We start from the raw sequence: 25084 nt of genomic DNA, 5'->3' as shown, positions 1-25084 counted from the left end.
TGTGGTGTTTTTTTATTTAAAAAAGTACATTTTGATGTGAAGAATGTTTTGCATTGTATCAAGATGGTGTACTTGTGAGACAATGTTTGCTTGTTGTACACATTCATATTAATACATTAAATATTAAAAAACTAAAGCATTTCAGCTGTAGGCTATACAGAGCAAATATTTATAAGAGTGATCTTCGATCATTATAAATGGTAAAATGCAGATCTTGTTCTAACAAGGTAGAAGGAAGTTGTTATGCACAACTTCCAGTATTCTCAACTGTCAGACACTTACTTTAAGTGCCAAGGTTTCTACTTTGGATGGAAATTATTCAAGGTAGGACGCAATGTACTACTGAATTGCAGTTAATCGTTTTTCATTATATTCAGTTTTTGTATTGGAGACATTTTGCCTTGAGAGTTATTCTATAGGAAATGCAGGAAGAAGCAGCAGGTTTCACATATTCCATTTTTAACATGAGGGCATAGGGCAAGAAGCAGCTTTGTTTTTAGATACTGTGAAGTTTAGGCCAGTTCTTACATTATTTTCTATTGCTTTCTTCACTTGCGGGAACCCACTCATGTGACCAATGCAATGTATGAAACAGGAGCTTAGGGACCTTGAATACGGTACTTTCCATGGTGTCTAAAACTCCAAGATGTACCATTCAGATTGTCAAAGACAGCTCTGGTTGATACTGGTCAGCTTCTGGCTCATTAGGTACAAGGCTCTTGCAAGTGGACAGTGCCCATGTAAAGAGAATAAAACAACAGTATATGTAGTGATGGGATTTTATCATAATTATTAGAGGCCTCCTGCAACAGATAAATGACCCTGGCTTGATCCATTTAAACTTCTGTGGCATGAATGCCCGTTCCAAGTGGCTGGGATCCCATGTCCCATATTTAGAACCAGGAACCAAGTGGTTTGAGTGGGTGATGCGGCTGCTATTTATGAAAAAGTTGCTTTCCCTGGGTGGAAATGATGATGTCATGGGCAAGCAACCATATCATCCACCCAACCACACGGTATCTCATTACAGAACTGACTGTAGAAGCAAGTAGATGAAGCAAGTGAAACATATTGGTAACCTTGTGCTTAAGGTCAGAAGCACAGGGAAAGTGTTGTAGTCATGTGGTAGAGCACATGCCTTTCATGCAAAATGGCTTGGATACAATCTCCAGGTACAGTTCAGAAAGACTCATGTCTGATGAACTCTGAAGAGCAACTATCAATGCCGACTACAGTTAGGGAACTTCTGTCCCATGGCCCTAATTAGGCCTCTCCATTTGGCCCACAAGGCTGTTTTGGGCCAAGCCATGGCCACCTACCTGATGTCATATGTGACATTAGGTGTTAGATAGTTAAATATGTAGTTGAGTCAAAGGGGAGTTACAAAGGCAGATTTGGGGGGTGTCTGGTGTCTGCAAAGCCCTGTGCACAGCACTCTACATACAGCTGGTTGTCAGGGCTTGCAAAATGCCTCAGACACTTTGACTTAAAAGAAACATTTTTAACAGAAAGTGGAGAAGATGGTTGTTATCATGGGCTGAATGTATTTAAATTTATATAAATTTATAATATATTTAAATTTAAAAACCAGCAGATGGAAAACCGGAAGCCCTTTTTATCTTTTTCTAATGTTTCTTTTATTTGTCTTTCTTTCTTTCCTTTCTTTTTCTTTTCTTTCCTTTTTTCTTAATGATTCCTTTTTCTTAGCAGTCCTATGCATGGGGCCTTTATTACGGTCCAGGGATTGTATATTTATAGGGGTGAGAGTGAGGGAAATGTCTGTCTCCCAGGGTGAGCAACTGGGATGAGAAAGGAAATATCCCAAGTGAGAGCTCAGAGGGACTACTGCCTTCTGTGAGTGCTATCGGCTAAGAACTACCCTTAAGAGAGGACTCTGTATTCTATCTATTCTATTTGCAATTTTTGTAGCTGTTATCTTAATGTAGTATGAATTTTTTAAAATAAAAATCTTACAAAATGTCTTCGCACCTGCAAAGCCTTGTGCACTGCACTTTATGGAGACTGACAATCAGTTGCACATGGAGAATGCAAACCCTGATGGTTAGGGATTGCACAGCTCCATATTTGGGTGCTTTGCAAATTCCAGCCATTAGCTGATCACCCACCTGGGCAAAAACGAGTCAGCTGATGTAATTGTGATGTCAGATGATGGGCAGGAGGGCAGCCCCTCCCACCTGTCATACTTGGGTTCTGTCGGGTGGGGCAATGACCAGGGAGAAGGGACACTATATGAAGTCTTCAAGGATGCCACTATGCCTACAAGTGGCATCCTGGAAACCCAGATTTTTCCAATGAGGCTCAGCATTCAACTTTATGAGAGCATCAGTGTTCAGTCAGAAAACATTTCAGGCTCTTATGGTCACAAAGATACACTTGGAAGCATGTGAGCTCTTCTCTGACAGGCCAGAGAGCTGATATTTCCACTGTTGCAGATGGAGAGATTTAGTGCCCTGTACAGCTCCTTGGCATAACTAACAGCAGGAACAGCAATTTTGGAAAAATAAATAAATAAGAAGAATATAGAATAAACTGTACAAAGAGAAAAATAGTATGCAGATTTGCCTAGTTTTCATGCTTTATTCAAATAGTGAAACTCAGCTTTCCTTGGGGCAGACTTTAAATTTCCCGTTTAGCATAGATTTCTCAGTGTCCCGGTTTTAATGAGCCTTAATACAGGGATTAGAAATCAAGACTCAGCAAAGTTCTAATTGTGACCATATCATTACAATAGCTGATTGTCAGAAAGCCAGAAGGGTATGGTGGCAAAAACTTGGTCTCAGACACTTGGGTTCAAATGTCCTGTCTTCTGCAGGTCAGCAGTTTCTCATCTGTGAAACAGATATGCATCACAGGGCTCCCGTGAGTGGTCAGTTCTGGCAAGTACTCTGCCAAAATAAAAGCGATACAAAAAGAGAAATGGTAGTTGAAATGATGGAAACGTTAAGAGATTCTGCAAGGGGTTTATGGCACCACCCCCTTTGGGCATCTTGATTTTTCTGATTAGGACAAGAGCTGTAGTGTTCTCCCAATGAGTTTTCCTTCCAGTATATTTACAGACTAACAGTTTGGGTATTTTCTGAGGGTGTGTTTTGTTTGGCCACAATACCACTTCCCTCTTGGAACTTACTAGAGGGTTGTGAGGCTTAACTCACTGGTATGTGTAATGAGCTATAAAAGTGCAAACCATTTGAAATCTGTGAGTGTTAAAAAAATGTTCTTTGGATAAGACCATGTATGTACGCAAAGGTTTAGTCTAAATTGATTTTTTACGAGGTTTCTGAAATTTGAGTAGGTTTCTGAACTCGGGAAAAAATTCCCTTAAAAATAAATGGAAATGCTGTAAATTTGTAGCCACAGAGGTGTCAAATGCTTCCACAATGCAAGTAATGTTCTGGCAGCACTGACTCTACTGTGAATTAAAGTTGTCCTCAGGGAGGAGTATGTGTGCGCAACCCTCTTATACATTGAACCTACATGCTGTATGTCCTTTTCCTTGTCATGCCTTTCAATTTCCAAATTAGAAAGCTGCTTTAGTTTTTCCCCCCATGCACATAATAAGATTGTTACTAAAGGGAAGCAACTAGAAGTCGGTATTTACTTAGGCATGAAACTGGAGGTTCTCAAACACTTGGACAGTTGCTAATTCATTTTTTGTTCCTGTCTGGTGTTCTGGATGGCTCTTAAGTGCACCTAAGTCCCATGATCCACCCATTCATCGGCAGATACAAATTGGCCATTTTGTGGGTAGCTTTCTAAAACCAGCATACTGATTCTCTTTTATTTTTTGTTCATTGGATTGTGTTATGATACATTTGGAATGGATTACTGAAAACCTTCAGTTGTACCATGTCATAAATAGACCGGCCCTGACCCCAGAGTTCAGTGACTCACCAGAAAACTTCAGAAAGTATAAATTCTACCTAGGGGCTAAACATTTCAGGACAGTAAGGAGAAAATTAATATCCTTCTGAAGCTGGATCTGCAGAGGCTTGCATATTATTTATTCAATAATATGTTGCAACAATTTGGGCATGTGCCCGGTGCTGGCCTTGCAAATTGTTAGTACAGATGCTGCTTTTCTAAATGCTCAGAGATGACTGCAGTTTCTCCATGCAAAACTATAGATACTTAACTCTCTGTTTTACCCATATTTAGGAGTAAAACTGACTTGCATCAATACCATGCACTCAATGGTGTACAGTTGTGCCTTGGAAGTCAACCGGAATCCGTTCCGGAAGTCCGTTCGACTTTCAAAATGTTCAGAAACCAAAGCAGGGCTTCCTATTGGCTGCTGGAAGCTCCTGCAGCCAATCGGAAGCCACGGGAACCCTGTCAGACATTCGGGTTCCAAAGAACATTCACAAACCGGAACACTCACTTCCAGGTTTGCAGCGTTCAGGAGCCAAAACGTCCGAGTACCAAGGCGTTTGAGATCCAAGGTACGACTGTATTTAGAACCACACCATTTGCTTTCAACAGAAAATTCTGTATTGAGAACACAAAATGCAACAAGTTGTCATTATGGATTGAACTATCAGGATGCCAGCTTGGTAGGTAGAGAGCTCATAGACTCTGACATGCGGATAAACACAGGTCCTTGTTGGTGACAGCTGAACTGCTTGATGTCAGATGCAACAATGAGTTTCAAACGTAGTCTCTGGTGTTCCAAAGAAAATGAAGGGCAGCTATTAATTCATACAGAAGAAAGTAAAAGATTCCTGCATTGCAGGGATTGGACTACATTACCTTGAACGTCCCTTCCAACTCTTTAATTCTGTGATCCTATGAGATCCTTGAGAAAGTAAATAAACAAGAGTAACTTCTGTGCTTCTACTTCATTTGGATTCTTTTTTTTTTTAATGGACAGTTTTAGGCTACTTGACAGCTAGGATGGATTAAGGAAGCAAAGGAAAATATAAGTGGATAGAGATGCCAGCTCAGTGGTAAAGCACAGAATGCCATAGGTTCCGTTCCATGCACCACCATGCATTCATTTGTTGGTGGTTGCCCAAGGAGGGTGGCCGCCTTGGTTTCCATCCCTGGACACTTTATTCTTCTCCTCTCCTGTGTTGGCCAGCTTAGGGTGCTCCTCCAGCAGGATGTCTCCCATTGTCTTACAGATGTCGTAGAGGATGATGGCAAACCATGATGGCATTCATCAACAAAGTCTTCTTCTGTGTCATGCAATATGCAAAAGGGACAGCCACGTCACATGAATAAACAAACCATAGCTTAGTATTATGTGCAAACCTGGAGGTTTGGGTGACCCCCTGGAAGAGTGTGGAAGCTACAAGCAGAAGTGGCACTTGGTGAAAAATCACTTCCTCTTCCCTTCTTTTGCAGTGTTTCCCAAACTTGGATCTTCAGCAGTTTTTGGACTACAACTCCCATCATCCCTAGCTAGCAGGACCAGTGGTCAGGGATGATGGGAATTGTAGTCCAAAAACTGCTGAAGATCCAAGTTTGTGAAACACTGTGTTGGTGCCTTCACTGGATCCCTGCTCCTTCAACAAACACAAGGAAGAGCAGGTCTGGATACAATGCAAACTTTATACATTCCTAAATACTTACAGATGTTTAATTTTCTGCCCTTGCTACGACTACTTGCGTGTAAGTGCATCTGTGCAATAACTCCCTGGTGTACTGGCTGTAACCTCAATACAAGGTCAGGTAGAAGGGGCACGGCAATTACAGATGTCACTGTTCTTTGACCTTTGCCTTACCTTTGTTTTTCAAGTCAGCTGTAGAAGCTATGGCCTGTCTGAGGTTGTTTCTGTGTTTCACATCCTGTCTGGACAGTTTACATTGACATGCCTAGGATTATATACGTTGAATGTGATTGGCTAGCTTCAGTACTCCATTTTTGAATTAACAGCTGTCGTATAAATAAGTCCAGAGTATAGGTACTTTTCTTTTGCAGTGCAAAATACATTGGTAAAATAGTGTTTGCTGTTGAAGCTTCAACAAAGTTTCTTATTTTGCATAACCAGAGGATTTAATCTACAAACCGGTAGCCTCTAGTATCTAGAGGTTTACATGAGTCAGTGATTATGTAGCCTCAACTAGTCTTATCCTCCTAAGCTTCCATGTATACAATGTATTTTCAGTTTTATGATGGGTGCTTTCATTTTTGAGGAGGGCGTGAGATGTGTATGAATGGACACAGTTGCTTCATATAGAAAAGGAAGGACAGAGAAGAAGAAAAAGTATTTGTGGTTTAGGCACGGCCCTGTTTGCACATTTTAGGAGGAAGGAAGGAAGAATCCATACATGAAATTTGTCTCACAGGCACAAGTAAATAGACAAGTAATTAGGATACACGTTGAGATATTGCTTCCTTGCATGCTTGAGCATGTACACAAATTTGTACACAAATTTGTCAAGCCCACCTCACACTTTGGGAATCTGGGATAGTTACGAAAACTTCAAGCAAGCCTTTTTTCCCCTGGCACATCTTTTTTTCTTGGCACACCTACCTTACCAAGGCATCTCTCAAAATCATATAGTCAATAATCCAGTTGGGTGGGTAAATATCCCCTTTCCTCACCTTCTTGCTCAACATGTATAACAAACCCACATTTATTAGGAGAACACATGCAGACCTTATAGGAGACTTTCATATTCCAGGTTAGATCCACATCTGTGAAAGGCAGTAATTATGTTTGGGTTGAAACTAGAACGGATCTAAACATGTATAAGAATTTCAGACGCAACTTTCTGCAGGTGGTGACTTGGGTAAGGTTAACAACCTAAATCAATATTATTGCGGCTGCTCTCTTCATGAAGGGAAGACGCTGGTCTCCCTGAGCCTCCCTCTCACCCGGCTTCATCTTGTGAAAACTGTTTCAGACTGAGAAGGGGCGGGGGGCAGCCATCACTCACAAACAGGATACTTAATCCTGTGCAGGTGCAGTTTGAGTAACCAGCTATGCAGGGCCTCAAGGTCACTTCGGCTGCAAATTTGAGCAGACTTGAGCTTTTGCAGATGGTATGAGGGAGATGGGAAGGGGAAAGGAGGACTGGGGTAAACTGGACATTTTTTCACATCTGTGCTTCTCTTTTTAAGATCCAAGTTTGCACATATCCCTTTACATAGTCCCATATATGCACCTACTTCTACATGTACATGTGTGCAGTGATTTTTTCCCCGTAGGGGGGACGCATACCCCTAAACATTTTGTGAATCTTAAGTTTGGCCCCATTGAGGAGCAGTATTTCAATGAGTAGGAAAATGAGAGTATCCCTAAACTTTTTTTTTTTTAGAAAAAAAGCACTGCATGTGTGTATGTAGTGGCACACATCAAGGTCTCTGGGAGCAGATGTAACTTTACCTTTGGTTGAAGTACTCGAACTGTTGACACTATTTCCTGTAAAAATGCAGTCTCTGTCAAAGGAAAATACAGGCAAGTAGGCTGTTTTTTTCAGTGGAGTAGTCAATTAAGTTTAAAGCCAGGGCTTTTTATTTGCTTCCTTCCTATGTCTAGTGATTTTTTCTTAAAGTGTGTTCACCAAAATAGTTACCAAGGCAGGTTGCTGCCAACAGATGCTTCCCTGTTCCAAATTATAGTGCTTTATTTTCTGAAAAAAGATTGCCACAATCATTCAAGTGAGTCCTACTTTCATGTGAGTCCTAGCGGCAGATTGTACCACCTCATATTCTTCCATTAACAAATACTAGCATTGTAGCCATCCTTCTAATAAACCAAAAGCTCATTTTTTCATCTGTCTCTAGTTTTATTTTAGGGTGGGGTTTTTTTTTTGTATATTGTAAAAAACTTGTAAAATTCACTTAGAAATATTTTCTTCAGAAGTGCTGTGGATTTTTAAAAAGCTATTAAGTTTCCTATTTTGTTTTTTCTAAAGATCTGGACAAAATAAACTTGTTTAAAGGTTCATTTTGTTTTTTAAAAGTAAGTTTAAGTAACTATGAAGTGAAAAATCCAAGAAATCCCTTAACTGCAAAAATATAACACTGGATTGGACTATGAAAGCCACCAATCCTGGGCTTAGTGCTGCTCCTGCCTCCATGACATTTTTACAGGAAAAATGTAACAGTTCTCAAATACTTCAGCCGAAAGGTAAATTTACAAGGAGAACTTGTGGTGTGCTAGTATGTTTAACAAGCACACATAGAGGCCTGCATGCACAAGTGCACAAACAGAAATTGGCGGGGCCTCTCTCTTGATGTGGTGTTAATGGTATCCTAAGCACTACGCTGGGTCAAATATAGCAACCAAGGAAGCCGCCTTATACTGTAGCTTATTGTAATTTTTGCACATGGCATGTGTAGCTATAGCCCAGCAGTGGATTTGCGCTCTCTCTCTGTGTGTGTTTTTTGTGTGCACATTTTTAAATTGCCAATTACAGTTAAAGCATCCTCTCTCCAACTTTGGGGTAGTTGGGCGGATACAGTTGTGTGGGCTCTATGCTATTGAGGCCCTCTGGATATTTTGGAACCATTTCTTGTAAAGGTGGGCTATGGAGTGACCATTCACCAACCCCGAACTGGCTTTGGTGGTGCAGCAGAGCAGGAAGGTACAGTACTTGCTAAAAAGCATGCTGTATTAAAAACCTGCCCATACAGTGGTACCTCAGGTTACATACGCTTCAGGTTACATACACTTCAGGTTACAGACTCCACTAACCCAGAAATAGTACCTCAGGTTAAGAACTTTGCTTCAGGATGAGAACAGAAATTGTGCTCCGGCCGAGCGGCAACAGTGGGAGGCCCCATTAGCTAAAGTGGTGCTTCAGGTTAAGAACAGTTTCACGTTAAGAACGGACCTCTGGAACGAATTAAGTACTTAACCCGAGGTACCACTGTACTTGAAAACTTGGGTGGAAAAGACATAATTTTGTACTAGTTGAGTGAGTGAACTTAATAATAATAATAATATGCAAAATGCAAACAGAGTGAATACTGTCTTTGTGCACCCTTATTGAGAGAGTCCTCAAACCAACCAGCTGGGCAGGGTGCTCAAGAGAAATGTAGTTGTCTGTAGGAGAACTTCAAAAGCTGCTGAATTGACTGCCTGGGCAAGGGGCTATAACCTGAGGTGTTGCCCAGGATCTATGAACATGCCCCAAAGCAGTCTATAAGAGCTGAGCAACACAATTTGAGGAATAGCAACAAAACAAAACCACTGGTGATGCCACTATTCTGCCACCTCTACCTTCCTTCCTGAATCCTGCCTGGCCTGACAGAATTTCCTTTCCTGCATTCTGAGAAGGCTCATGGGGAAGAGACACTTTTCCTCTTTCCCTTCTGTCTCTTTTTGCCAGATTTGCTTGTTCTGTCTGTTCACATGTTGAATCTGCATCCTTCGTGTATGGTCACAAAACCATTGCTTTGGGGATATTCCCTAGAAACAGTTGTGTGCTGCAGAAGTTATTGCAATAGACGCAATTATCAAAAACCTAAATGCCAGTCTAAAATCAATGTAAGTTTTTATTTACAAAAAAGCCAGATATTGAATAAAATGGGTTTGCAGCTTGAAGCACCTGTACAGAAATAGAAAAGAGTGAAATTTTTGTTGTCACAAATTATACAGGCTACCCAAACCCGTTGCCGAAGCCCTATTGTAGCAACAGGCAAAGAATGTCATATTCCAAGTTACTGCATTCTTCTAGTAAGTTGCAGAGCAGTGAACAGAGAGCTTTGTTTTTTAGGCAGGAGTAAAAGTGAGCATGATTTGGTCAGGCCAGTCGTAATCAATGAGGTCCGTCTGCTGTCTTGATATGTTGCTTTTTAAAAAAATAAATAAATGGTTTAAGTGTTTTTTTCATGGTTTAAATGTAGCAATATTTTATTGTTTTATGTATATGTTGCAAATCGTATTGGGTTCTAATTGATGAAAGGTAGTTTGCAAATAGAGCAAATAATGATAAATAAACTGCTTAGAGGCATACATATTCTGTCAAATAATATTTGATTGGGGAAATAGGGGGAAAGTTGGGGCATAGGTTCTAAATATATATAAACTGAATAAGAATTGTGACTATGTCACTAAAAAGATATATGCTGCTTCTGTTAATAACTAGGTGCAAGGCAAGGATGCCTTGTGTCCTCCTTGTGCTTGTATTTTCTTCTCTTAACGCTTGTTCCTAATTCACATCCATACTCCTCCTTGATGGGATTTCTGTATACTTGCAGCTTTATGTCCGAAGAAACAGTTTAGCTTACATTCTAGTTAACAAACTGGATTGCTTGGCTTTGCAGTTCCCTTCTCAGTAGTTTGTTGTAGTAACCAGTTGTTTTTGGGCACTTGGTTGGATCCTGTTGTGTTTCAGCTGCTTCTTCCACACTACCATGTATTCAGATTCACAGGGACAAAAAAAAACACAAAAAAAAAACCTGCCTCAGACAGTTTTGAGGCTATTTAAAGTACTGTATGCCACACTTCCGATGGGGACGCCACTTGCTGATTATGTTTCTAAATTGTGGGCAAACCGTTCCATAATGCCTATTTTAGGAAAACACTGTGGGTATAATTATACAAATCTGCAAGAAAATAAGCAGATCTGCGTGGTATTACCTGCTATGGTCCAATTTCTATTGAAGCTTTTCCAGGGCTTCATTGCAAATAGCATCTGGAGTCCAAGGGGCTGCTTGCAATTAACATTTTAAAATGCATGCTGAATTAGTGCTGTACTGAAATCTGTCCTCTCAAAATATCCTCTGTGTCCTCTGTGTTTCTCAAAATATTTCTTCTCCTGTGGGAAAGGTTTTCGTTTTTCTGCCTCATTCTTATCACACTTCAGGATTTTGGTGGGTGCAGAGTTTTCAGCTCATGATATCATTGTAATGTGGCCAGGGGTGGTATACGTGTTTTTCTTTCCCTCAGCCATTTATCCTGTGTTCTGTAGCTTCCCTGACTGCCCATATTTCCTCCTTTGAAAGAGCTGCTGGATTGGTGTTGATGGGGGGAGAGTTACCTCATGTCTTCCCATGGCCTTTAAATGAAGGCTAGACACCAGGGAGTGCAGACCAACGGTGAGATGATTTTCAGATGACAGAAAAGGACACTCACAACCACCTTTTGACTACCTCAAAAGTAAGGTAAGCGCAGCACAAACCCTATTATAACACAACCATGAGAATTTCACCCCAATTTCTCTAGTAATTTTTGCATGCCACCCCACCCCCACTCCTTGATGGAGAAAAGTTGGAGGCGGGGATGCAGGCACTGCCCTGAACAGAGCTTTGTGCAATGTTGAGTATCATTTTGAGCTGTTATAGCTGCAGATTGGGATTTCCCTAGTTTGAATATTACCTGTCAAGCACACATTCGTTTGCCTCAGGCAAGCCATGCTCTCTTCACAGACCTGCCTCAGCTGCATAAGATGTAAGGTATCTGAGATCTGCTGCCAAGATTCTCTCCTTCAAGACTCCTGATAACTCACAGTTTAGTCTTGTAAGCTTTCCTGATTGTGGACCACTTGAATTCCATGTGCAGGTACGATTCTGAAAGGGCCTTTTTGGTAGTAGCGCCACACTAACAACATGCACTCCATGAAAAGAGGCTCACCTGGTCTGTACATTATGGTCTTTCAAGTGCCAGGTGCAAGCCTTCTTTTCCTCCCAGAGCCTTTAATCATCATCTATATTAGGAAATTTTAGGGTCCACCCCCCCCCCGCTGCCCATTTCCCTTGCTGCGTTTTTATTCTGATTTTAATGGCTATTTCAGATGCACTGTTTTATGCAGCTTTTTAGATGATTCCCCCCCCCCCGGCTTTTTGCTGTTGTGATTTATTTTATCTTGGTTTCCCTGATTCATTGCGAATTATATTTCAAAGCTTATGTAAACCTCCTGGAGAACTTGGCTGAATGGTCTGTATACAAATGTAATAAATAATCACAGGTTTAAGAAGCTTGTGCTGAGAAAAATGGGCCTGTGGCATTCCTGATCTTTTCAGCTGAAATTTGTTTTTAAAATAATAATAATAAAAAATCTATACAGAGAGAATGAAACTTCCCATCTTAAATGGTTGTTTTGCTGTAATGGTTTGCCTTAGAGCGATCCTGGCCCTGGCCCACATATTTTGCCCTTGCAGGCCCTTATTTCTTTTCCAGATGAAGTGGTACATTTGTAATGTAGTATAAAATACGCTGGAAAACAAGAGACTCGTGAACCATAATATTCCTGTGGAATGTGATAATGTATCAGAGCAGAGACATTTTGTAGGCTTCTCTTTCCCTTCCCCCAACACCTGGAGCTCATGTCGCCGCCGCTGCTCCTTGTGTTGCTGCCTCACTGTTGGTTTTCATATATCAACCTGTCACAGGGTAGGGGAGGGGGGAAATAAATGTAAAGAAAATATGGAAAGCAGTCACGGCTGAGGAAGCAGGCGTCTGATATTGAACTGCTCTGCAAGCAGCAAATATCTACAAGAATGTCCATTCTTGGCTCCTTTCCCTCCAGCCACCCAGTTGGCATATTAGCTTGGGGAGGGAAATGGAATAACTTAAAGAATTTGTCAGCATATCAAAATTCAAGTATTGTTTGTGTGGTATTCTGGAAAAAAGAAAAACAAGGCTAACCTTAGTATTTCAGCTGACTGCTCAGACTGCATAATAGGATATGCTTATCCCAGAGATCAGCTTAACTTACAGGTTGTTGTTTTTAAAATGTAAATAGGGCCAGGGTGGGGGAGAGGGGAGGGCTGGTAAATATTGGGATCACTGCAGACATGAAGAGGGAGTTTCCTGCTGTGGTCCTGAGGAAAACCTGTCTTTCAAAGATGTTTCTCCCGCCCGTTTCAGCACCCATGGGAGATTCTCTCCGCCCCCATGGCCCCCAAAGGGAATACCATCTTCAGAGGTTTTTCTGAGGACCAAAGGAACCAAAGCTTAATTTCTTCCTCCATACCTACTGTGACCCTGATCATTGTCACTCCACCCACCTTCAACAGCCCAGCAACCACTTGGAGATACTGTATATAGAAATGTTGAAAGGACACAGTCTTCTGCTGCCACGAGACAGGCAACCTGATAAATAAGCACACCTAAGAAAGAAAATGGAGAAGAGAGATGATGCTATCAAGTCTATGCTCACTATGTACAGGCATTTGCTTAAAAGCAGGTCTGGTGACACAGGGTGTGCGTACAAGCCCCCAGAAGTATTGGAGGGTTTTATTTGTGTTCAAGTAAATGCGAGTAAAACATTAGGAGTGGGGCTGAGCACTGCTAATGCTTTCTTAAGTCAAATAGGCATTGAGGAATTTATTGAATGGTGCAGTGGGATTAAATGAACCAGATTTCAGGGGGGAAACTCATTCCAAATATAAGGAGCCAACCCCAATAAAATTTACACGATCAAGATAAAAGGTTAGAAATATGTAGTTTGGAGAGCCAGAACTTGAAGAATAAAGAGATCAAGGAAGGAAGAAGAAAGATATAAAGGAACCAAAAAGCGGATGCTAATAGCAGAACTTCAAATTGAATGCAAGAACGGATGAGGTAACTAACGAAGAGAAAACAGTAATGGAGTTATGTGATCAAATTCATAGACTGAAAGAAATAAGATAAAAGAAAGACCTAAGGTGAGATAAAGGGAAGCCCGCAAGGGACAAATCAGAATAACGCAGGCTTGATAAGATCAAAGAATTCATTGAGAAGTAAGTGGGGTCAGTGGGAAAAGCTTAAGATGTATTCCTAACCATGTTTAACTTGTAAGTTCTTTTAAAATTGGTGGGGCTCACTTCTGAGTAGATGCACACAGGATTGTGCAGTTAGGGAGATTTAAGAAGCCCAATTTGACATGTCTTCACCATGGGAGGAAGGTGAGATAAAAAGGAGAATAATAAAAAAGCACAGGCAAATTTTGAGCAGAAAAGACCAAGTCAGAAATGCCAGAAATAGACAATAGCTCTGACTGAGCATGATGATGTTGGGGTCATGTGTATTCTCCCGCCGCTACAAAAGTTCCCATGTATGCTGGCTCTACACTCTCTGTTCCTGACCTTCGTACTTTCAGCAGGGGAGCTCTGAAAGGGGCTGTCCTTCAATATTCATTCATTCATTTATTTATTTATTTATTTATTTACTTACTTACTTACTGATCTTCATCCAAGGATCATAGGGTGATTTACGATATAAAGAAACAAAAATGCATAACAATGCAACAAACAAAAGCAGTACCTCTCCCTCAGTTTAAACATGGATAGAAGCCCTCTTCAAACCTTCCTTGTTGAACATGGGAAGGCCTGTAATGGGCAGGGAAGCTGGTCATGTGGTGGTACATGTGGCCTTGTGCCCCCTACGTGAATGGATATTGAATAATAATAAATAACATGTAAGGTTATTTTTATGTATGCAAATGCTTAGCTGTTTTTATGTACAGGTGGCAGCCATTTTGTGTGCATCCAACTGATGTGCAACCACTGACAACATGAGTCCTTTTGGACCTGGAAGAGGTTAGAATAGTGCTTGGATCTGGGTGGGTTTTATGTATGCACCACTGACGCGTGGGGGCCAGGAATGGAACCCACATCCAAAATGGCCACTGCCTGTATGCAGTTGTTCATTGTATGTTTTTATCATATTTTTGTGTGTGAACTTCCTACTAAGTTCAGTGGGGTTTATGCCAAGGTAAGTCTACAGAGCACTGCAGTCTACATTTTTAATAAACACTCGGCAAGAATAAAGCTCCAGTCCTTGGACTGTCCAACTATAATAAGGGATTTTTGTCAAGGCCTTCCCAGAATAAAGTTTTTAAAAATAATGAGTCTTAACAAATTAAACCACAGTGATCTAGGCACCGTCAAGCTTGGAACTGAGCCATATACAACACTATCTCCATACTGCTGAATGCTTGTTCCTTGGCTGCATCCTGGACTGTTTTAAAATCTCAAAGAAGTTGGCTTTGCATTTGGAAATGGTGTTAAATGATGAAAGACAATGCTTTAAAAATAATGTTAATATTAAATACATAAGCAGGTTTTCAGACAGCCTGTGTGATTAGTCCTAGAGGAACGGTGCCAAATTTGTCATTAAGGTAGATCTAGGAATACAAAGTGGCTGTTAACAGCATAGAACGCAAGCATGTTTCATTAAGATTCGTTTGATCATCTTAAAATAAGGGCTGTAATGATTTGCCATCACTTTACCAAGAGCTGGAATGTTCTGCAGTATTCTAATTTAGACTATTCTTCATAATACGGAGCCCAAAGGTCAGAATTCAAGAGTCGTTTTTGGTTAAAAGCTCTGTCTTAGAGACTGCAAGTCAGTCTCTTATATATTCTCCAAACCTCCAAGCCCCCACCCTTCCAGTACTTGCAGCAAGTCACGGCAAATATACTTAAAGTAATTAAACTATAAAGCTTCAGCTTGTTTTAATATTCACACTAATTTGGTGTTTGGGAGACATGAAACACAATGGAATGATATTGCAATTATAATATTACTTGATTTGAAAAGAGATTAAGTAAAGGCACAATATGTAATGTAATTCAAAATTAGCCGATACCTTCAAGCTCTCATTTCCAACCATTTTTTTGGTTTTGTGGGTTAGATGCTGTCTTAAGGTAAAGTGTACTTGTACAAAGTGCTCAAAAAAATCTGAATATATTAAAGCTTTTTATGCAGTATCCTAGCAGACTTGGTTGGCAAAAATGGGGAGAAGCTGGTCACCAGAGAAATTGGGGTGTGTGTACAGTGGTAAAGAGGATAGCTGAACCATGGATATCACTTGTATATATTTCTAGAGTGGGTCTGCCATATTTGGGCTTGATAAATAGAAATGCAGGCCTACTGTTTGTCAACCCCAGTCATTTGCACCCATTCTATAAACAGTTTACCAAATCCTGCCAACACCATTATTATTATTATTATTATTATTATTATTATTATTATTATTATCATTATTATTGAAATGATGTTCCTCCCTGTACCTGTAGATCTCAGGGCAGTTCACAACATGGTATTTTAAAAGCTCCCACTCCTATTTTTAAAAGCCACACAATTCACACAACTGACCAAGTTCATCACTGAATGGGGAGGAGGAAATTGCAGTGTGTGTGGCAAAGTGGGGCCCAGAGCTTGGGGGGCAGCAACAGAGTGTGGGGCAGCTTTTGCTTGTCCACTTCAGGCAGCCCATGTGTTAGGGCAGCTTGGTGACAGAGGGGGCAGAGTGATGAGGTGTTGGGTTTAATATTTGTATTTACAAGACAGTCCTTTTGTGCTTTCATGCTGTGAAGTATTTTCTGAAGTTTCAGGTACTCTTATATGATGACATTTGATAGGTGAACTTTTGGACAAATTCCAGGTGGAATGCTGTTAAAGGATTTGCCACACACACACACACACGCATATATATATATATATATATATATATATATATATATATATATCCATCACCCTCTCCCACTTACAGCAGATAATGAAAGATGGCAGGCTATTGCTGGGTGGTCTCTAGTCCAAATAATACAGCATGTGTGTTTACACCAGGTGAAAGGATTACGACTAAAGTGCAGAAAGTAAGGAGGAATAGGAATGTTGATTTACATGCTTAGCCTTTCGGTTCAGCCATCTGCGAGGCAAGTAAAGGGTGCTTGATTGTCCATCGTTTATCCATTTTGTGTTTTGATGAGAACAGCTCTGAAGCCCCAGAGTGTCTGTTTGATAGGTACCAGCTCAAAGCATAATGCATTAGTAAAAGCCTGAAAGTTAAACCTCATCACTCTGTGCCCTCCTCCCCCTGTCTTTTTATTTATTTGTTTTAGTAGCTTAAGGTGTGCAGTAGGATACTGAAACAGGCAGTATTCTAGTGAGTGTATTGATAAAAGAAATGTCTTTCTGCCATTTTACTTGCACCACAGGAAAGAGGGAAGGGAAGGAACGGTTATTTTGAATCGAGGTTAGATGAGGTTATCTATTTTTTGCCTCAAGCTATGGACTGTTGGCAGTTACAGGTTACTAATCTCTCCAAATCCTACAAAATCAGCACATGTGTGAGCTCTTGGAGTCTATGAGCAATCCTCCAGAATGCAGCTAGCAGTTGGCAAGTACAGTGATTCTGCTGAGCCTGTAAAAAGCTGGAGGAACACCTGAGCGATGTTACGTATTCCCCTTAATCAGTCCTTCCCTCTAGAGACTGAAACGGGTGACTTGGAAGGGGTGTTGCCCGGATATTACTTTTCCACCCCACCCCCCTTCTGTAAAGACTGAGATTGAGAGTGGAGGGAGGAAAGAAGAACCTAAAGCCATGCACAAGTTTCTAAATCATTCGGAGGCTTGCCTTAGGTAATTGATTTCGTGCTGGGGAAAGGAGGAATGCCAAGGAAGGCCGGAGCCAAGCTCTGAACCCAGCGAAGATGCCACATCAATGCAGTTCGTCAGGCTGGCATTCTGGCTTTTATAATTTATCCTGGTGCCTTGTGTCTGTGTGTTTTCACCACTGTATTTAAAGAAAACACACCTAACAACTGGATGCCCGTAGAAGGCAAACCACTTTTGGCGCTTCTTGTTTTCTTTCTCCCCCTGTGGAATTTTTGGCGAGTGTCTGCTCGATAGCTGTGTTTGCTGACTCCACCAGTCCTCTTGGCACAGCTGCATGGTCTCCACCTACTCAGTGACCTCAAAGAGGACTTGTGAGGACAGACCCTGCTAGAAAACAGACTCTCCATATCTACATTTTTTTTTTTTTAAAGGCTTTGCTCTCTGTCCGTAATGGTCTTTGGAGCAGAATTGCCAGAGTTTGAGGGAAAATTCTGCAGCAGCTTAGGAATGAGGTTTCATCATGCTTTTCCTATGAAACAGCCTACTTCAGCAGACGGTTTACCAGAGTTTGCTGAAATACTTTCATTCCATTGAGGTGAGCAGAAAAACCTCCACACATGCAGACTCACACACCATACGTACTTTATTTTTCCCACCCACTCTTATCTATTTCCCACCTTAGTGGATCTATGTAGGATTGTAGATCAGTGGTAGGGTATCTGATTTGCATCCAGAAGGTTCCAGGTTCAATTCCTTTCTCTGAAATGCTGGAGAGCTGCTGTCACTCAGTGTAACAATAGTGTAAAGATAATGCACTAGATGGACCTGCGGTGTGCCTAAGATTGAGACAGCTTCCTCATGCAGAAAGTGGAATGCATAAACTAGCATTCAGTATGATTAGTCCCCCTCCCTTCCACACCAATACACAACTAGGATACATGTTGCTACCTCCTCTACCTGATTTCTTCTGCAGGTATAAAGGGAGCCATCTTTTAAAATACAGATGATTGCAAAGAGATTTTTTCGCCCTTGCACAAATAACTCTTATCCTGTTTTGCATCAAAACATCTTTTCTTGTCTTTTTATGGATAATGATAATGAGCAATGAGAGAACAGCTTCATGGATGATAAAGGACATTACAGAAGCCATGCTGCGAGTTAACTGTAAACTAAATTGTGTTCAAATCATCAGCCTAAGGGAATGGTCCCCTGCTGTGCTTTCTCCTTTCTCTGATTTCCAATAAGATTTAAAAGTTTTGTCGCTGCCAATAAAATGTGCGGCATTGGAAGAAAAACACTGAAATTGTTCCACTAATTGTGAAGAGGCAGTGCTTAAAATGCTAAAATAGCTGAGCCGCTTTTCTTATGCCTTAACGGGTGTCTACATGTTTTGGTTTGCTTTTCATGTGCCACTGACCCTCTGTCTTCACCTGAGTTTTCTCCATGTCCTGGACTGGGAGTGAGGGGGTTGTCATGCTGGGCTTTATCCGAAAGTCAGAAGCACTGTGAGTCTCTTGTTTCTTCTGGACAGTCTTTCCTCACAAATCCTTTGGCTTTTGATGTGCAGAGGTCTTGTGGGGAGTATAGTATTACAATATAATAAAAGCTTGTATAGAACAGCTGCATATGTAAAAACAATTTTTAAAATGGCATGTATAGAAAGAATTAGAAATTGCACATGCAGAGTGATTAAGATTAAAAATAGCAATTGCACAGTTTAAGCTCAATGCAAAGTGCTGGTTTTGACCCATATGTGGCTCAGGACCCCAATACCTGAAGGGCCACCTGTCCCCACATGAACTGACCCACACCCTGCATTTGGCATCCAACACCCTTTCTGTGTGCCTCCTCCTAGGAAAATGCAGAGGAAGGTGACATAAGAACAGGCCTTTTCAGTGGTGGCTCCCCACTTGTTATGATGAGGATGATTTATTAAATTAATATACTGCCTTTCATCCAAAGATCATAGGATGGTTTGCACTATAAAGTTGCTGGACTCTTGTCTCCCAGAAGCCCCAGCCAGGATGGCCAGCGGTCAAAGATGATGGGAGTTGATTCCAGTAACATCTGGAGTGCTCTCCCCAGGGAGATATGCCTGATACCACCACTATCTACTTTTAAGTGCCAGACAAAAACATTTCTCTTTACCCTGGTTCTCTCCCCTCCTTAATTTGGAGGCTTTTCAATGTGTCTTGCATTTATACGTGTTTAGGTTTTTATTCGGCTTTGGTTTTAATCATTGTTCTATTTTGTAAATCACTTTGGGTTGTTTTTGCAAAAGAAAAGCAACTAATAAGTGCAATAAACAACAACAACAACAACAACAACAACAACAACAACAACAACAACAGTAATGCATGGAATAAATTCAAATGCAATTCAAATACCTTTATGCCCAAGTGACTTCCATACAACTTTAAAAAATTATGTATAGTAAAACAAAGATACCATGGTTGGTGGCAAGGAAGGTGAAAAACATGAATTCCATATAATTAACTGCAGACTGTCTTTGCTGCTGGCACCTATGCAGTTGGACACCAGAAGAAGAGCAGTCTGTTTTGTGTATCTTTTGAGATACAGCAGTTGAAGGAAATGGAACAAATCCCTTGAGAGTGAAGGTTTCGCAAAATATATGGCAGAAAAAGCATGCATGTGGAAAGCAGTGATAGAGGCACACATTCATGCAAATAAATGTGGTTGCACAGACACTGTACTATAGAGGATGCATTGGTCTTCAATCCCAGCAGCTGCAGCCAGCATTTCCAGAGTCTGGGATGGTTTTAATCCAGCAAAATCGGGAGGGACACGTGTTTCCTATCTGTGTTCCTAAGAATGAGATTGCAAAAGGTTATGTTGAAACCTATATCACATCAGGAGTTCTGGCCATGCACCTTCTATGGTGTTGCGTGTAACCCTGGTACTGATGGGAGCTGAGGGTTCAGAGCAATCTCATGTTTTGCAAAACCAACTATCACATGGTGTGGAAGCTCTGTGATCAGATCTCCTGATTTTATTTTATTTTATTTTATTTAACTTCAAAGCAGGAGTGGCTGTTCAGCATGGTAGCTTACATATGTTACTTTCTCTCTCTGTGTATTATTTTAAATCAATACATTTTGTAGGATTCTGCAGATCATATAACACAGTGCCTTCCTACTTCTAAAAGTCTCCTTTAGTGCTGCTTTGGAAATATCCTGAAAATGTAATGTGTGCTAACCCAAGTAGGAAAATTCATATTTTTTATTTTATTTAGCATTTGGCTGCCTCTACCTTCTGTGGAATCCCTTGGCGATTTTAAAGGGTCAGGATGTGTCCCCATTCTCATATCTCTCTTGTGGGGCTTTCTTTCCAGAACCCTTGTAATGCACAGAAACTGGCAATTAGTGACCTTCTGCATCAGTAGTTCCTTCTTCTGGGCATTAGACTTGATGTTATGCATTTTGGCATGTGAAGATTTAGAGCATGGCCCCCTGACCCCATCACCAGAGCAGTGGCTCCAGCTGCCAAAGATGTAGGGGAAGAGTAATGGGAAAATGGCAACCTATGATCTTCTATATATGGATGAAAGCAAGCTTAGGTACTTCTAGTTCTCTTATTTACTTAACTAACAAGAAGCATGTTGATGCAGACCAAAAGTACAGCAATGTCAGACTTGTTTAATATGCCGATATGTATGCAAGAGTGTTTTAAGTAGGGAGAGGTATACCAAGAAAGGGGGAATTCCATATGGTACATGTGTTATCTGTGCCCAATTATGCGGTCAACCCAATTATGCGGTCAGCCAAACTCAGCCCAGATGCTGGTATGCATTTATCAGATGCTTTTCTTTTGCTGAAATCCATGAATTCATCTCCCACTCTCTCATGTGTATGTGCGTGTGAGAGAGAATTTCACATAGGCAAAGTTAATACTTTTGGACTAAAGCTATAGATAGACAAAGTCTTTTTGGGCTTCAAAGTAATTGGAAATAAGAGTTGACATGTCAAAAAAGCACTCACTTCAATTAGCAACAGTGATGTTTCAACATTAACACTGAAAGACTCAGGAAGCAAGATAACTAGGTTTGACACACTAAGAAAGCATTGTAGGCAGCTGTGTGACAGTGTTGAGAATTTATCGCCAAGGATTAGTAGCTTAATTAAAAAAACAAAACTCAAGAGAACATTTAGAAATAAATATATTTGTGACTTTTAACATACTTGTTGCTTAATTATACTTAGTAGACTATTCCACATTTCTACTACAGTGGAAAAAATAATAATTTGGGTGGCTATTGAACTAATGTTTTTTGTTGTATACAGATAATAGAATTTGGCAGATAAAGTGTGTTCTTTAATTTTAGGGGGGCTGACAATATTTGAAACATGTATTTTGCAATCATAAGGCCTATAAACTTGCTTATTTTAAGCTAAAAGTGGAGGTGCTAAGAAGCGGAATTCTGTGGTCTTCAATATTGTCTAAGGCTTTTCTGTACTTCCTTAGAATACTGCTAATATCCAGTGATGTTGGATCAGAATGGTTGAATATGGGGTTTTCACCCCTGCCAACAGGCAGACTCTCCTGCTGTCCACCAACTGTAGCTCTTCAAAAGTAGCTCTGTGTAGAAGACAATGTTGCAGTTGTTTCCTTGGCATTGCTAAGCTGTGGGTGGTGATAGGTAGGCCTCTAATTCTTTGGGTGGTTAGGAAATAATTTCCTGTTCTCCAGGATTAGCTTTTGTTTATTGATGAACTGTAGTTGATAAAATGCACTCATGGAAGTAGCTGTCACTTAAGCTTTCCAAAGCAGTCCTAGATCCAGGGGAGAATTCTTCTTGTCCCCAGAAGTTGTTGGACTACAACTCCTATCATCCCTGACTATTGTGCTAAGCTAGCTGGGGATGATGGGAGTTGCAGTCTTGAAGAAGACTATTCTAAGGACTCCCTAAAATCCATACATAATCCATTAGGAGCAGGAATGCCCCCTTTAATCATATGCTGATGCCAGATCAAAAATATTCCTCTCAGGTAATCAATTCCATCTTATCTGGATTCAGTTTTAGTTCATGATCCACTTGGTCATAGTCAGGACTGGCCCCAAATATTTTGTTGCCTGAGTTGCAGCAGTGTAGCCCAGACTAGCCAGTATATTTTTGTATCTGAAGTTAAAAACCCCACAAGTGTTTTTCTTACCCCCATTTGAATTAAATAGGTAACCATTTGCTGGCTTTTCAGTATACCTCAAATCATTCTGCCTAATGGTCTTGGCCAGCCCTGGCCATAGTTTTCAAGACTCTGGTTCAGGACAGAGACTACTGCTACCAAGTTGGGAATGAAAAGCAAAGGTAAATGTCTCAGCCTATTGAAGTCACCTCCCTCCAGTATCATTATGCACGATTTGCTATTAGCACAACAGGCCCACAAATCTTTCGGTGTTTTTGTATTTGCATGCAATTAAATAAGTATAAATTTACAGAACTGCTTGTAACTGTTTCAGGTGCAACAGTGAGCATTGGCACAACACACCTACACAAATTGTCTTAACATGATTCGAGCATGGGGAATTGCTGAACTGTATATAACCTAGGCATTTACAAAACCACAAACTGCTAGACTGTTACAATAGTGACCTTGTCTTTAGCCTTCCACTCTTGCACTGCCTGTAGGATGGAAATTTCTCAACCACAGTGGGAACAAATTTAAGGTTGGGCTTCCAGTGCTGTTGCTTAATTTAGGGTCTTGCTTCCACTTTGGATAAGTTGTCTAAATTGCTTACTTGTACATGTGTCCTCTTATTTTCCCAGCCCATGTTTCCTTTTCTAGCACTCTTAATACTGCAGCTAGTAATTCACCACTTCCCAACCTCTTAGCTTTGGACAGAAGCCACAGCATTGCATTATAGTCGGTCCAGGGGAAAGGTTCTGACCTTCAGATTTTATTCAGATTACATTCTCCTCACTTAAACAAGTGAAGGCTATCTTCTAGAAGAAAACAGCCTTTCCCCCTTGAATGTCCAAAAATATCTGTGCAAATTCCATAGATTTGCTATCTGTAGATTATAAATGCTTTGTATGGGATGGCTAAGCAAAATTCTATGATCTCTGTGAAAATGTTTAGTGACATCTAGGCAAAGGGGCATATCTCAATGGGAGAGCAACTGTTTTGCATGCAGAAGGCCCCAGATTCAATCCTTAGCATCTTGAGCTAGGACCAGGAGAGACCCCCGCCTGAAACCCTGGAGTACAATTTCAATGCACTGTAGACAGTAGCGAGTGAGATGGACCAGTGGTTTTACTCTGTATAAGGCAGCTTTATACCTTAGTCTGTTAGAAATGTTGTTTGCTTGGAAATTGTTGAAGTCAATGGTGTTTTCTTCCCAGTTTAGCATTTAGCAAATGTAAGATGAGAAAATATTTTGACATGCCCAGGAACTTCTCAGATGTTTATGACTTGGTATCAGAAATTTGCCTTGCTGATAAAGCAGTTTAGTTCATCGCAACCGGGGTCAAAGGTTTAGATCAGGGTTTCCAGCTTTTTGGACTACAGTTCCCGTCATCCCTGGCCACTGGTCCTGCTAGTTAGGGATGATGGGAGTTGTAGTCTAAAACAGATGGAGACTTAAGTTTGGAAAACCTGGCTTAGATAATGGTTAGACAATGTGTTACCTTCCAGATGTTATGAGAATACAGCTCCCATCATCCCTGATCATTGGCTTTGCTGGTTGGGCTGATGGAAGTGTAGTCCACAACATCTGGAGCACACCATGTTGGCTATCCCTGGTTTAGTCACCCATTTAACATCACCTATTAATTGTTATATTGAGCAAGGAGTCAAAAGGGCATCCATTTTAGGGCAGGGCTATAGAAACATATGATGGATGCTTGTAGCAGAAGACATGAAGAGTGACTTGTCATTTCTCCTTACTGCATTTTTGGAATCAATAAAGGTGCATGATTTTAAAAACTCTTTATCTGTATGATTTCAATGTAGCTCACAAATGAGACCCTAAAAGTATAAATTTAGCCTAATCTTCTAAAACTGTTTATGGGCTCATCAACCCTATTACAGCCTGGCCTGCAAAAATATTATATATTTATCTGAATAAGTCACAGTCACTGTTACATAAAACAACTATATGAGGATATTTAGGCAAGACTGAAACATCACAATCAAATTCCCTCTAAATTCCCTTAAAAAGACAACAGACTCATACATATTCATGCATTTCAAATTATAAAATGCTAGAACACTTTTCCAGATTCCATTCTGAGGGAATGGACACAAACAGTGAGGATTGGGCCTGTTACATCTACCTCCCTGAAGCTCAGCACTGGCACCCCACAGGGATGTGTGCTGAGTCCCTACCTGTACTCGTTGTATACATATGACTGTATTTCATCTGATCCATCTACTGCAATTATTCAGTTTGCAGATGATACTACCATAATGGGTCTAATTACAGGTGGAGTTGAATCAGTGTACAGGGGGGAAGTTCAAAAAGTATCTACATGGTGCCTAGAGAATAACTTGCACCTAAATATTAGCAAGACAAAGGAGATGGTGTTGGACTTTCAGAGGAAAAGAGGGGAACTTGCTCCGTTGTATATCGGGGGGCGGGGGCGGATTGTGTGGAGAGAGTCTCTTCCTACACTTCCTGGGAGTTTATCTGAGTGAAGACCTCACTTGGAAAAACAATATAACTCAGGTGGTTAGGAAGGCCCAACAGAGACTCCATTTCCTCAGGGTCTTGCGAAAGAACCATGTTAAACAACAGTTGATGACCTCCTTCTACCGGTCCACAATCGAAAGTGTCCTCTCATATTGTATCACAGGGTGGTACGTTGGCTTGACAGCCACAGACAGAAA

The 25084-nt window shown here is 40.7% G+C and overlaps 1 protein-coding gene across 10 annotated transcripts in view; it reads left to right on the top strand.

Moving 5' to 3' along the window:
• LOC309348353 (uncharacterized protein) overlaps positions 1 to 25084 on the top strand; it is a 336443-nt gene that overhangs the window by 86211 nt on the left and 225148 nt on the right. The gene's annotated exons all lie outside the window — the stretch shown is intronic.

Source organism: Podarcis erhardii, assembly GCF_964252035.2.
Source record: "Podarcis erhardii genome assembly, chromosome: 8".
Lineage (NCBI taxonomy): Eukaryota > Metazoa > Chordata > Lepidosauria > Squamata > Lacertidae > Podarcis > Podarcis erhardii.
Note: the sequence above shows the minus strand (reverse complement) of the source record. Positions and strands in the feature narration are given on the sequence as shown.